The sequence below is a fragment of the Sinohyriopsis cumingii genome, chromosome 5 (genome assembly GCF_028554795.1).
Source record: "Sinohyriopsis cumingii isolate HCF-2022 chromosome 5, ASM2855479v2, whole genome shotgun sequence".
Taxonomy (NCBI): Eukaryota; Metazoa; Mollusca; class Bivalvia; order Unionida; family Unionidae; genus Sinohyriopsis; species Sinohyriopsis cumingii.
In genome coordinates, this window is record NC_142965.1 from 95291885 (window position 1) to 95304371 (window position 12487).

At 36.7% G+C, this 12487-nt stretch overlaps 1 protein-coding gene across 2 annotated transcripts in view; it reads right to left on the bottom strand.

The window, feature by feature from the left end:
* LOC149799804 (uncharacterized) overlaps positions 1-4313 on the bottom strand; it is a 52933-nt gene extending 48620 nt beyond the window's left edge. The window contains exon 1 of one of the 2 annotated variants that reach the window (XM_089959206.1): positions 4187-4313. The gene's annotated coding sequence lies outside the window, so the exon portion shown is untranslated. The remainder of the gene's footprint in view (positions 1-4186) is intronic. The other variant, XM_089959207.1, reaches the window with a different exon arrangement.
* Positions 4314-12487: the final 8174 nt, after the last annotated feature.

The window sequence follows — 12487 nt, forward strand, 5'->3', positions numbered from 1 at the left end:
AGGTAAGATCAATTTTATGTTTTTAGGGGATGTTTTCCTTCACGTCCGCGCTTTCACTATAAATTGAAACTCGTTCGGCAGTCCAACTACCCTTGTTGATTGATCAACACCAAAAATGAACACGAGACTGGAGAAACTGTTGGAACTTCATGTGCATCTGGAAAATGCCAGGCGCATATTAAATGAACTGGCCGCGGAAGCCATTGTGGAGGAGGGAAGGATAAGAGAGGAGGAGGAAAGAAGAAACAAAGAAGAGGAGGAGAGAAGATATAAAGAAGAAGAGGAAAGAAGATACAAAGAGGAGGAGAGAAGATACAAAGAAGAGGAGGAGGAGGAAAAGGAGAGAAGAAGAAATTTCAGAATCCCAGAAACCGAAAATTGGGATTCTGAAGCCACATATCCTGCCTCTGCTCTCTCCCCCCAAAAGGTAAAAAGTGACTGGGGGATAAGATGTGTATGCGGCGCCAGGCCTGGAAGGTGCCACCATTAACCAGGTGTCCATGAAGTTCCAAAAAAACAGCCCTTTTCAGGGCTACCCAATACTCTAGAAAAGAAATAACGATCCATTTGCCAATGTGTGTAGGTAGAGTAGTGTCAAAATAAACACTAACTCGTTTTTTAATTGTGTGAGGGTATGTGTTTGTGTGTTTGTGATTGTAAGAGCTCAGGTATGTTTGTGTGAATAGTAGATTATGGGTTTCTTTATTGATTCTTAGCGTATGTGGAGAGTATAGTTAGGGTTTTGTAACCGCTCACGTACGATTGTGTGGATAGTAGATTATGGATTTTGTTTATTGTTTCTTAGCGTATGTGGAGAGTATAGTTTGGGTTTTGTAACCGCTCACGTACGATTGTGTGGATAGTAGATTATGGATTTTGTTTATTGTTTCTTAGCGTATGTGGAGAGTATAGTTTGGGTTTTATTATATGAAATGAGAAAAGTAGGGGGATGTTTTCCTTCACGTCCGCGCTTTCACTATAAGAACCCACAGTATTCGTCGTTCAAACCATTCTACAAAGAAGATGGCTTCTATCCAAATGGACAAAATACAAACATTGCAAGACGTTTTAGACAACTTAGGAATGATGGAACAGATGTTAATAAGACTCGTTGAAGACCATTATTCCTATAGTCCCCATCGTGAAAAGATGGAAATTAATAACTTAAAAAAGGTAAAGGACAAGATTAGTGGTGTCATGAAAGAGATAAAGGAGGAGAAGGAGGATGAAGAGGAAAGAATAAGAATAAGCAAATGGAACGAAAAAATTGAAAAAGAAGAAGAAAATGAGAAGAGGAAGAAAGAAGAGGAGGAAGAGAAGAAGAAAGAAGAGCAGGAGAAAAAAAAAGAAAGAGAAGAAGAGAAAGAGTGTAGGAGATAAAATAAGAACTTGGTGGAGAAAAAGAAGAAATTAGAAGCAGAAGAAGAAGAAGAAAACCCAAAGGCCCTTTTCAGGGCCAGCCATATTTCTCGAAAAGAGATAGCCTTTCCATTGCCTACCCTTTTTTAAATTTAAATTTAAATTTAAATTTAAAAAAACTTTTTTAAAATAAAAAAATAAAATCCCATATTCAATTCCCCTTGTCCCTAGACAAACCCAAACTCTATTCCCATGTTAATTTCCCTTGTCCCTAGACAGACTCAAACTCTATGTTAAATTCCCATTGTTCCTAAAGTGGCCCAGCGTTTTTCTCCATGTTAAATTTCCATTGTCCCTAAAGTGGCCCAGGGGTGTTTTTAATGCTAAGTCCCATTGTCCCTAATGTGGCCCCATTTACTACTGAGGTAGCATCACATTTTCAAAGTTAGTTCCATGTTTCTTTTATTTTGTTGTGTTAAGAACTGATATTGACTGTGTTACAATTTCAGTGACTTCAAGTAACATCGCATATTCAACCAAGTACTGTGTGTCATGGCAGTAAGTATTTCATAAGTGTGGTTGTGTTACAATTTCAATGACTTCAAGTAACATCGCATATTCAACCAAGTACTGTGTGTCATGGCAGTAAGTATTTCATAAGTGTGGTTGTGTTACAATTTCAGTGACTTCAAGTAACATCGCATATTCAACCAAGTACTGTGTGTCATGGCAGTAAGTATTTCATAAGTGTGGTTGTGTTACAATTTCAATGACTTCAAGTAACATCGCATATTCAACCAAGTACTGTGTGTCATGGCAGTAAGTATTTCATAAGTGTGGTTGTGTTACAATTTCAATGACTTCAAGTAACATCGCATATTCAACCAAGTACTGTGTGTCATGGCAGTAAGTATTTCATAAGTGTGGTTGTGTTACAATTTCAATGACTTCAAGTAACATCGTATATTCAACCAAGTACTGTGTGTCATGGCAGTAAGTATTTCATAAGTGTGGTTGTGTTACAATTTCAGTGACTTCAAGTAACATCGCATATTCAACCAAGTACTGTGTGTCATGGCAGTAAGTATTTCATAAGTGTGGCTGTGTTACAATTTCAATGACTTCAAGTAACATCGCATATTCAACCAAGTACGGTATGTCATGGCAGTAAGTATTTCATAAGTGTGGTTGTGTTACAATTTCAGTGACTTCAAGTAACATCGCATATTCAACCAAGTACTGTGTGTCATGGCAGTAAGTATTTCATAAGTGTGGTTGTGTTACAATTTCAATGACTTCAAGTAACATCGCATATTCAACCAAGTACTGTGTGTCATGGCAGTAAGTATTTCATAAGTGTGGTTGTGTTACAATTTCAGTGACTTCAAGTTACATCGCATATTCAACCAAGTACTGTGTGTCATGGCAGTAAGTATTTCATAAGTGTGGGCTGTATGAAACTAGTAAGGCTATATTATTTTGTTTGACCACTTGGTGGCCGTTATGTAATAAATTTGAATTACAATTTTCCTAACTTGTGGAACTATTTTACCATACGAATCTAGTGGGTTTTTGCATGGATTATGCTTCATGCAACATACTGTCTTAAAAACAAGGAAATAGTTTACAAATATTCGTTAACTGCATATTAGTAACATACATACATACATGTTCGCATGAGTTGTTCCTAATTTCGACTGGTTAAACATAATTTATAGTTGCGCGCATATGTGTAAAATTCTATCACAAAGTCCTCTTTATATTTATACTGTAAATATAACTTGTCCTTGAAGGATATTCGTTGCAAAAACTAAAATTATTCCATCCAGTCGTTTAAAATGTTTGTCATTTTCCTTTATTTGTATCTGTTCATCTCAGGCATCTAGAGGAAATAAGCAGTAATGTCTATTTAAACGTCGAGAAAACGAAGAGAGACCAAATTTAAATCAATTAGCTTTAAAGAAATAAATTGAAAATGTATCATCTGTTCAAATTATTCGGATGTTCGATATTTGACGACCTGCATAATACGTGCTGATGTTGCATTATGAATTCATTTTGGATAGTGATATCGAGGCAGCCCACTTAAAGAACATTTATAAATTAAAAAGTATAAACATCTTTGCCTTGTACGTCAAGCTTAAGTTGCATACCTTACCAATAAATAATGGCGTGTGTTACTACATTCACACCATATTATAATGTAGTACTTGATTAAAAATGTCCATATAGTCTCTGAAAAGTAGCGCATCATATATATATATATATATATATATATATATAGAGAGAGAGAGAGAGAGAGAGAGAGAGACAGAGACAGAGACAGAGAGAGACAGAGACAGAGACAGACAGAGACAGAGAGACAGAGAGCGTGTGTGTGTGTGATTTGGATTTTATCTTAGCTTAATTATTGTTTTAGTCATATCGCTACAATGTCTGCAGTGTGGCAATTTATAGTGATGCCTATCACTGGGGCATCATGTCTCAGACATGTAGCATAATGTCCCACCCAGTCACATTATCCTGACACCAGGCCGACTAGTCCTAACTCTAACCTCTTAATGCTGAGAGCCAAGCGAGGCATCTGCTAGTATCACTTTTATAAGTCTTTGCTGTGACTCGGCCGGGGTTCAAACCCACGACGCTCTAACCACTAGGCCACTGGAGTGGAGAGAGAGAGAGAGAGAGAGAGAGAGGACGCACTGACACAACATATGAACAAAAAGCGCAGTTACAACAAAGACAGTAACAAACGTGTTAGTGTTTGTATAAGTTAAAGCTGAATAGCGAGTTTTTATATAATTATAAAATAAATTAATTATCGTACCTTTATGCTGTATCGGATAGTTTTATAGCCTGACTAGTGTATCGCCTATACTTCATAAATGCGAACTGCAATGAATACGAACATGCTAGAACGGTGTGTTGTAGACTATACTAGGAAGTAAAAATTTAGAAATATAATCTATTCTGTCATGCTTACTTGATTTGGAGTTTTGTCACGTTTCTATCTTTCAGCCATGCGCATGCCCAACTGTTTAACTCTACGCACAAAGACTACTTGGTAATGCTCTTCAATCACACGCGTCAATAGGTACTAGAATGCTGTAACTAAAACACCAGACTTACAATCTCACAGTCAGATTTACCCGGTTCTCTCAGTTCTGCGTTTTGTAAATTATCCCTTGTTACTATGTGTAATAATTGTAACCAGTGACATTTTGTCTACTTAAATAATAATATGTTTAGTTTATACAGTGTGTTAGGGGTTTCTCTTACAAATAGAACTCGATTGCTAGAGGTTACCCATTAATCATACAGGGATTTAAATTGTTGGCTATGATGATATTGTAGTATTTAGCTTTACCGACTGAAACCGCCTGATAGTATGTACCCAGTGGCTGGTCCCCAATGACGAATCTTCGTGGATTATTTGAGGTTATTTGACATTGTATTATGGCGCCTGATTCTTGATCCACTATAGCTTTATCACTTTCCTTGCTGTAATGTTGGTAGTGCTCTTGCTGTCTAATCTCAAAAGAGCATATTTAACAAACTGTTTGCTTCCAACTCTTTATTCACAAAACTGACAAAAGCAGCTTTTCGAGCTGGAATCCTCAGTCATGCACATATAGTACATGAATACATATTACAACTACACAAAATACACAGTATATTTAAATATTTTGAAAATATAAAAATCTAATCCTGTTGTCTAAAAGACAAGATAAGTTGTGCGCGCTTGTGTGATTTGGATTTTTAACATATGTTTAAAACTTTTGTATCATATCGCGACGATGTATGTAGTGTTGCAATTATAACACCAACATTAATGCAATATTATGTACGTAACATTGTAAGATATTATGTACTTAGACATTTAAATATTCAGTGGCATAACGTTTTTATCGGTAAAGTGTTCGATACTATTTTAATGGTGATCTGAGATATGCTATACACATCTGGATAACAATGTAATTGTTCACATCGGTTAATGTTCTTGCATGCGCTTTAAAAATTGAACCCAGTTTTTATAAGTCTCATTATCCAATCTCTACTCTCTATTTACACAGTCTCATTATCCAATCTCTACTCTCTATTTACACAGTCTCATTATCCAGTCTCTACTCTCTATTTACACAGTCTCATTATTCAGTCACTGCTCTATTCAAACATTTTGCTTGCTTATCATTGGATCATTATTTCGTGTTCAAGCCTTCACTTCTGTTCCACTCCGTGTTACATAAAAGGCATTTGTAACACAATAACCTGGTTGTGGTCTGATTATAACAAAGAATATTTTTGATGGTGACGAAAATACATTGTTTATTTATGACTGATTCAATGAGAAAGACTGTTTGATTCGTGCGTCAACAAATTCCAAATATTCGATATTTAACCAAATATGCACGAACTTAATAAATTTATTGCGATTTAAATGAATTCTGAACTAATATGCATAAAATAACCTTAAGTAGTAAAAATATACAATGATTAATGATTCAAAGTGATTCAACACAATCAATGGAAAAAATGATTCACTTAAACATTGACAATATCTACACAAAAATAATAAGTTCACTCAGATATTGAAATATGACACGTTTTCACTCAAATACTGAAATATGAGTTTTCACTCAGATAGTGAAATATTATGTGAAACATTGGGACATATAACTTGCGGAGCCGAACACGAATCCGAACGGTCTTCTCAGCGCCAACGCTATGTGGAATGGTTGAGGATCCACCACGAACGGTCTGCCCCTTCTGGTCTGCCTAAAGATCCGTATAAACTCATGTTCTCTGCAGACCCTTTATTCCAGAAGCCTTGGTTCTTCACCACGTGATGACCATTATCTTTTCCGGGCCAACGTCACCCACCGACAGCAGGACTAAATGTTCTCTACATTTGCTTCTCAGTACTGACCTTTCCACTGTGTGACAATCAATGCAAATCATATGTTATTCTAAAATACATTCAACGATAACTTCATGGTGAAGTTCTTGTCAAAGGTTGACCTGCTCGTTTTTGAGATGTTGGACTGTCAACAGAGCAGCATGTAAACAGAACACATATTTCACTTCCGGATCATCACCAAGGCCTTATTACTCACTGTTCACTGTCACCGAAATACACAAAGACAACAACACCATGAACTCATATTATCAAGAATAAACAATTACAGTTGAATCCCAAACAAAAATGCATAAATAAAACTCTTCTATCACCACCAAAATGAGAGCGGAAAAAATGTTCTAAAAATAGACTAGAACTACATTCGTGGGTACTGAACTGGAAGTACTAATTGTGACCCGATTCCAGCAGCACACTGGGTATAATACAACCCAAATTAGCACCACGGCTAAACAACACCTACAATACGGTGCATAAGCGGAGATACAGCCTAACTGTCACTCCACCCTACTTAACTCCTTCAACACTATACTCAGCATTCACAAGTTACCATTCACCAGTCACCGGCCATCAATCAATCCCCAATCAGTCAGCTTAAAAAATATAATATCCGAATCCTTGTACTACAATGACACTGTCATATATAACAGCACGTAATAGCGTCATGGAAATTAGTGCTGTTTTAAGGGTTGCTTAGCGTTAGAATCCATGGGTCAAAAATACCGAACAGTACCACACGTGTTTGGTAATTTTTGTGGACACTACTGCCCAAAAGATATGATCTCTCGTACGCTCCAGTGTCATATTTACACCGATGTGTCTTATGTGAACTCTCCGTTATATGTCCTGCCTGAGTGATGCCTCCACGATTAGCTTTTGACCTCTGCAAGTTATGTCGTCTTCTAATGATAGCTCATCTCTATGATTCCAGAGTTTGAGCACAGCTGAATTACAATCCGAGCACACATTTGGCCAACTTTCAACAATTGCTTATATCAAAGTTTGCATTTGCTGACCATTCTTAACAGTATTTCGTATTGATTCCAGTTGCTGGTCCGTTACCAACAATCGGTATTTTATGGTATGTAGATGCAAGTCAAGACGTTCACGGTATGTATCTGATAATGATTGTCTTGACAAATATCGCTCCTTGCCGCTACCATGCTGCACTTTAATGTCAAATTTCTGAAGCTGTAACAGCAGTCTCTGAAGGCAAGGAGTAGCTGCAGAAATAGGTTTGGTTATTATAGACTCTATGGGTTTATAGTTAGAATGTACCATTGCATTTTGCCAGATAGTTAACCATCCCTAACAGGTTCTCCTATTTGGCGCGATTTACAGGAGCCTCTAGTTTATCAATGGCCTCGACCCTGCATCGTTAAGCGCTTTTGGATTCATGTAAACTCGAAGTTTATCTGTTTTGGGGTTATGCGTGACCACAATAGAGTTTATCGATTCCTTTGGCAAAAACGAATATCTATGCTTTGATTGTAATGCTTCGTTTACACGTCGTGAGGAGGGGAGTTACAAATGGTGTTGCGTTTACCTTTAGTTGTAACTTGCATTTACCTGGAAATAAACCTATCCATTGAAATAGATCCATGCATTTACATAAAATGACCGTTTATCGAAGCCAGATTCCATATCAATAGAACAAATCAGCTTAAATAACGTGCGATCTAAAGACGTCTGGAGTATAGGCAACATTGCTGCCTAGCTGTTTTCTTTGTATGTATCTACAGTGCGGCCCTTGAGCGAGCAACGTAGCATTATCTTAACTCTCTCAGGTAGAGAATTGCCTTTGTATGAAGTGACTTTATTTTATGGGGCTAGCGAGGAGAGATTTATATCTTTTTAAATATGATTAAGGGAGGAACATTCACTATTTATGAGCCAGTATCTACATTGACAGTAAATGGGGTCTGTATAGGACCTATACATAGATCAATAATGTATGGTCTGAAAATAAATGAGATGAATGAATTGTAGAATTCAGTGTCACTTCCACAATCACCAAAATCACATCGCTTATATGATAGTTTTTGATCGTTACTTGTGATGTTGTCAACACTTTAACACAATGGTTTAACTTCCTGCATTCTCAACCAACAAGTCCTTTTGCCGGGCTCTGGGTTTCCTATATTGCCACGCTTCCTACGCGGTTTGGACGAGGGATCCATTGTTGTGGCCTAGATCAGTTCTGGTGTTGGGTCTATGTGGTATTGTTTGTTTGCCAATCTGGCCTGCTTCCACCGGGTCTGTTCTCATGTTTTTTCTAACTCTCTGACAGTCATTGCCGAAAATAATACGATCTCGGATCATATCGTCCGCATCGTTGAAATTTCAGTCTCTTGCTTACATACGGAGGCGAATGACATATGAGTCAGTTGATCAACGCCTTGGACCATGCACTTGCAAATATCGGATTCAGTCTAGGCTGGACATGGGACTAAAATTTATTAATATATGTTATCAATTTCACAGAATCTGCCTCGGAAATTCTATTCTACGAAATTGTAGAGTTCGCCTCCCTTATCGACTATCCGCAACACAAATACGACAGTTTCACTGACTCTACGTAGCCTACAGAGGTCCATTGGATATCAACTCCACGTAAAGTTGGAATAATTCCCGTTGCGCGGGGAGATTGGAAGCTTTCTAATCCATTTCTGGCGGTGGAATACCATTTAAAATTATTCAATAGTAACGATAGGTGAATAAAGAAAGATGGCAGTTCCACACTTTGAATGCAGTTGATAGGGTAATCGAGGTATTTGTACTAAATCCAATTTCCCTTCCCTTTACCTGCCATCTTCTACAGCTGTGTTGATGTATTGTTATTTTATCACAAAACGACTGAATGAATGTTGAATGATTAAATAATAAGTTACCTTGATTTTCACTGCAGATTCGTCAGTCAAATTTTGAGAAATATAAAATTAAAAATGTATAGTATCAAATATTCACTATACCCAGCGGGAAGTTCCATATGTGGATCCTACAGGATAATGTATGTTAATAAGAAGACAAATTATATCTAGAGAAAGAGTATTATCGTCATCGATAAAATAAATTGTGATTCAGCCCCTATTAAGATCTGAACCCGGCCTGATTATTACGGCATCAGAGGTGTTGACTGTAGGCTTCAACCCCCATACCCTCAGTAGAGTAGACGCACCTAGTATGGAGACCCAGTAATTAACTCTCATCTAATATACAGTCCCTCCCTCTCTGATTTCTCTCTCTAACTAAACTTGAGGCATATGCATGGTTAATATAATCAGTCCCAATTATGCATATGATATAGCGTAATGTGCTCCACCCATATATTGAAAGAGGAGGCTTGAAAAGATCCAGTGAAGGTATGAATGTAGACAGAGTATTATCACGCAGGTTCGAACGTTTAAAATTCGACCCCTCTCTCAATGAAAGGTTAGTAAGTTTTAAATCGTCCCCATCTCATTCAAATACACACACATGCGATTAACGTTTAACTAGCCTCTCTAATTTAAGTAACCATGTGATCGAAATTGAATAGTGATACTGAATGGTCATGAAAGGAACTACTCTTTCTTGAAGTCTTGTTGACTTTGATTTACGTCGGTTGTGCTTATTAGTTTTCCTTTTCTGGTCATAGATTACTTTCTTTAGTAAGACTGTTATATATGTTTACTTTATGTGTACATGATACTTTTATGTGATTACTGTTTGTGCGAAGATTTCGTATTATGTTGAATTACGAAGTTGTTATATGTCATATATTTACATTGCATCTACTACAACACAATAATGGGGGGGGGGCGAGTGGCTGATTGGTCTAAAGCGCTCTCCGTTAAGGATCACTACTATCTCACCTCTCTCTGCGTGGGTTCGAGTTTAGGATTCGGCCAATGTGGTATGTGAGAAAGCTTGCGTGTGGCTTCATGTGGGTCGGTGGTTCTTCACAAGGTTTTCCCGGGTTCTTGATCCACCATTAATATTGGCCGCCATGCATAGCCTATCGTGTGCTGAAAAATGGCGTTAAAACCCACAACAACAACAACAACAACACAATAATGGGCATATTTTACATGCACATAATGCAATCTTCGCTGAATCACTTAATGAGGGCTTGAAAGTATTTCATTGTTAATTTGCATCGGAACAACAATGTGCTCTGTATTTTGTTGAATGCATACATATAATAAATATGCACGCTGTCAGATAATACCAGTGTATAATCAACACACACACACACACACACACACACACACACACACACACACACACACATATATATATATATATATATATATATATATATATATATATATATATGCGTAGCTTCCTTTGCTTTCGGAGGAATATAAAGCTTTATATTACAAGTATTGCATTACAAAATTGAAACACAACAATGTTAAACAACTATGTGATTAAATTAAGTGGACAACTGTACGCATAACTCCTCTTGGATAAAGACCCCATGTGTAACAGTTGGCAATGGTAAAGTCAGTATACAAAATATATGTTAAATTCATTTAGCTTTGCATGCATTACCATCATTCATTTGTCATTTTTTAAAACTAAATGACATGAGAAAAATTTCCATTTATCAGTATTGCTACAGTATAGCTACAAACAATTTCCATAATCTAATAGCAAACGCTCATCGACCTTTTCACCCCAATGTTAGCATCCCTGCTTACCAAATTTGTGTTTATTGTACCGTGAATGAAAATGTGCCGTAGTAGCTGCTCAGAACAGTGTAAATTGTTGATCTTACAGTCTTCAATCTAAACCTGGTGTGCTGAATTTAAGATTTCTGGTAATGTTGTATCATTTTTATAGAATTTTTTTATTTTGCTTTCTTTTCGGGTAACAAATGTTACAAATTTACCAACTTAGACTCAATAGACGATGAATTATAGTTGTTGCAATACCTGAAGGAACATCGTTTGTGTTGTACAGAGATGGAAAATGAAAGCAAACACAAACGTTGTTATTTAAAAGGGCATTGAGTGTACCTTTTTGGATTTGGCGAGTATTTGCCGCTGTGATTATTACTGACGTGCGATATAAAGGGGGTACCTCTGTGGCGACTACCGATTTATCCAGTGTCACCGTGTGTTTGTGTGTGTGCGTCTGTATGAAATACTTTGAGAAACAGAAAAAGATATTTGACTACAGTAAATTTCACTGACAATGATATTGCAATGATAAGAATGGTGGTAAGAATCATTAATTTTAGACTACGTTTCATAGCAAAATACAATTTTTCATGATGCAGTAGTATCACATTATAATATTTTAAAATATATTTGTAATCGGTTCTATATCTTTTGGTTTGCATGTTTTAAAATAGTAAAAATTGAAAATAATAACGCTGACAGAGGGAGTGCATGCCTAAACGAGTTTTAAGTGTTGTGTGTGTGCTTTATTGCCTTAACCTTGCTTTCGTTTAAGTGGTATATTCCCTTGAAAACAATTGCAATGTAATTTCAACAATAAATCACAAGGCAAGAAATATCCATGTGTTTACCAATTGAATAGATTGGTAAAGCATATCGCATACATTCGGTCATCGGCACAGCACATGCTACATGTCAGGAATGATTCAATTCTTGGGGTACAATAGCCCATGAGGAATTCCTTCAGACCCAACTCCTAGACAATGTTGCAAAACGATATGTACGGTCTATCTGACGGGCAAATAACACTGGAACAGCATCGTGTGTCAGGTGGGAAATGTAATGCACTCGGTCTGTCTAGCCTCTAATTCTCTGGCAAGTACGAAGACACGGGGAGGGGGAGCGAACGTTGTATTCAACTTTGAAAACCGCAAAAGTAATATTGTTTAATAAGGTTGTGAGTTTGTGGGATTTAAAAGAGGCAGACACCAATGTCTCATTTTCTCGTGATATATTGGATACATGCTTGTCAAAGTCACACACACACACACACACACACACACACACATATATATATATATATATATATATATATATATATATATATATATATATATATATATATATATATATATATATATATATAGTTTGTTTTGTGAGCATGAACTTTATCCATGATTAGAGATATAATTCTGGATTCTGGATAGGGTTTTAGTGCATACCAAATTTTTGTCTTGTTTGTAAGTAATAAATAGACGTTCACTTGGCTTTAAGTTGAAAACCCAACCTTAATTAGGACTTTAATGGGTTGTATAAACTAATCGTT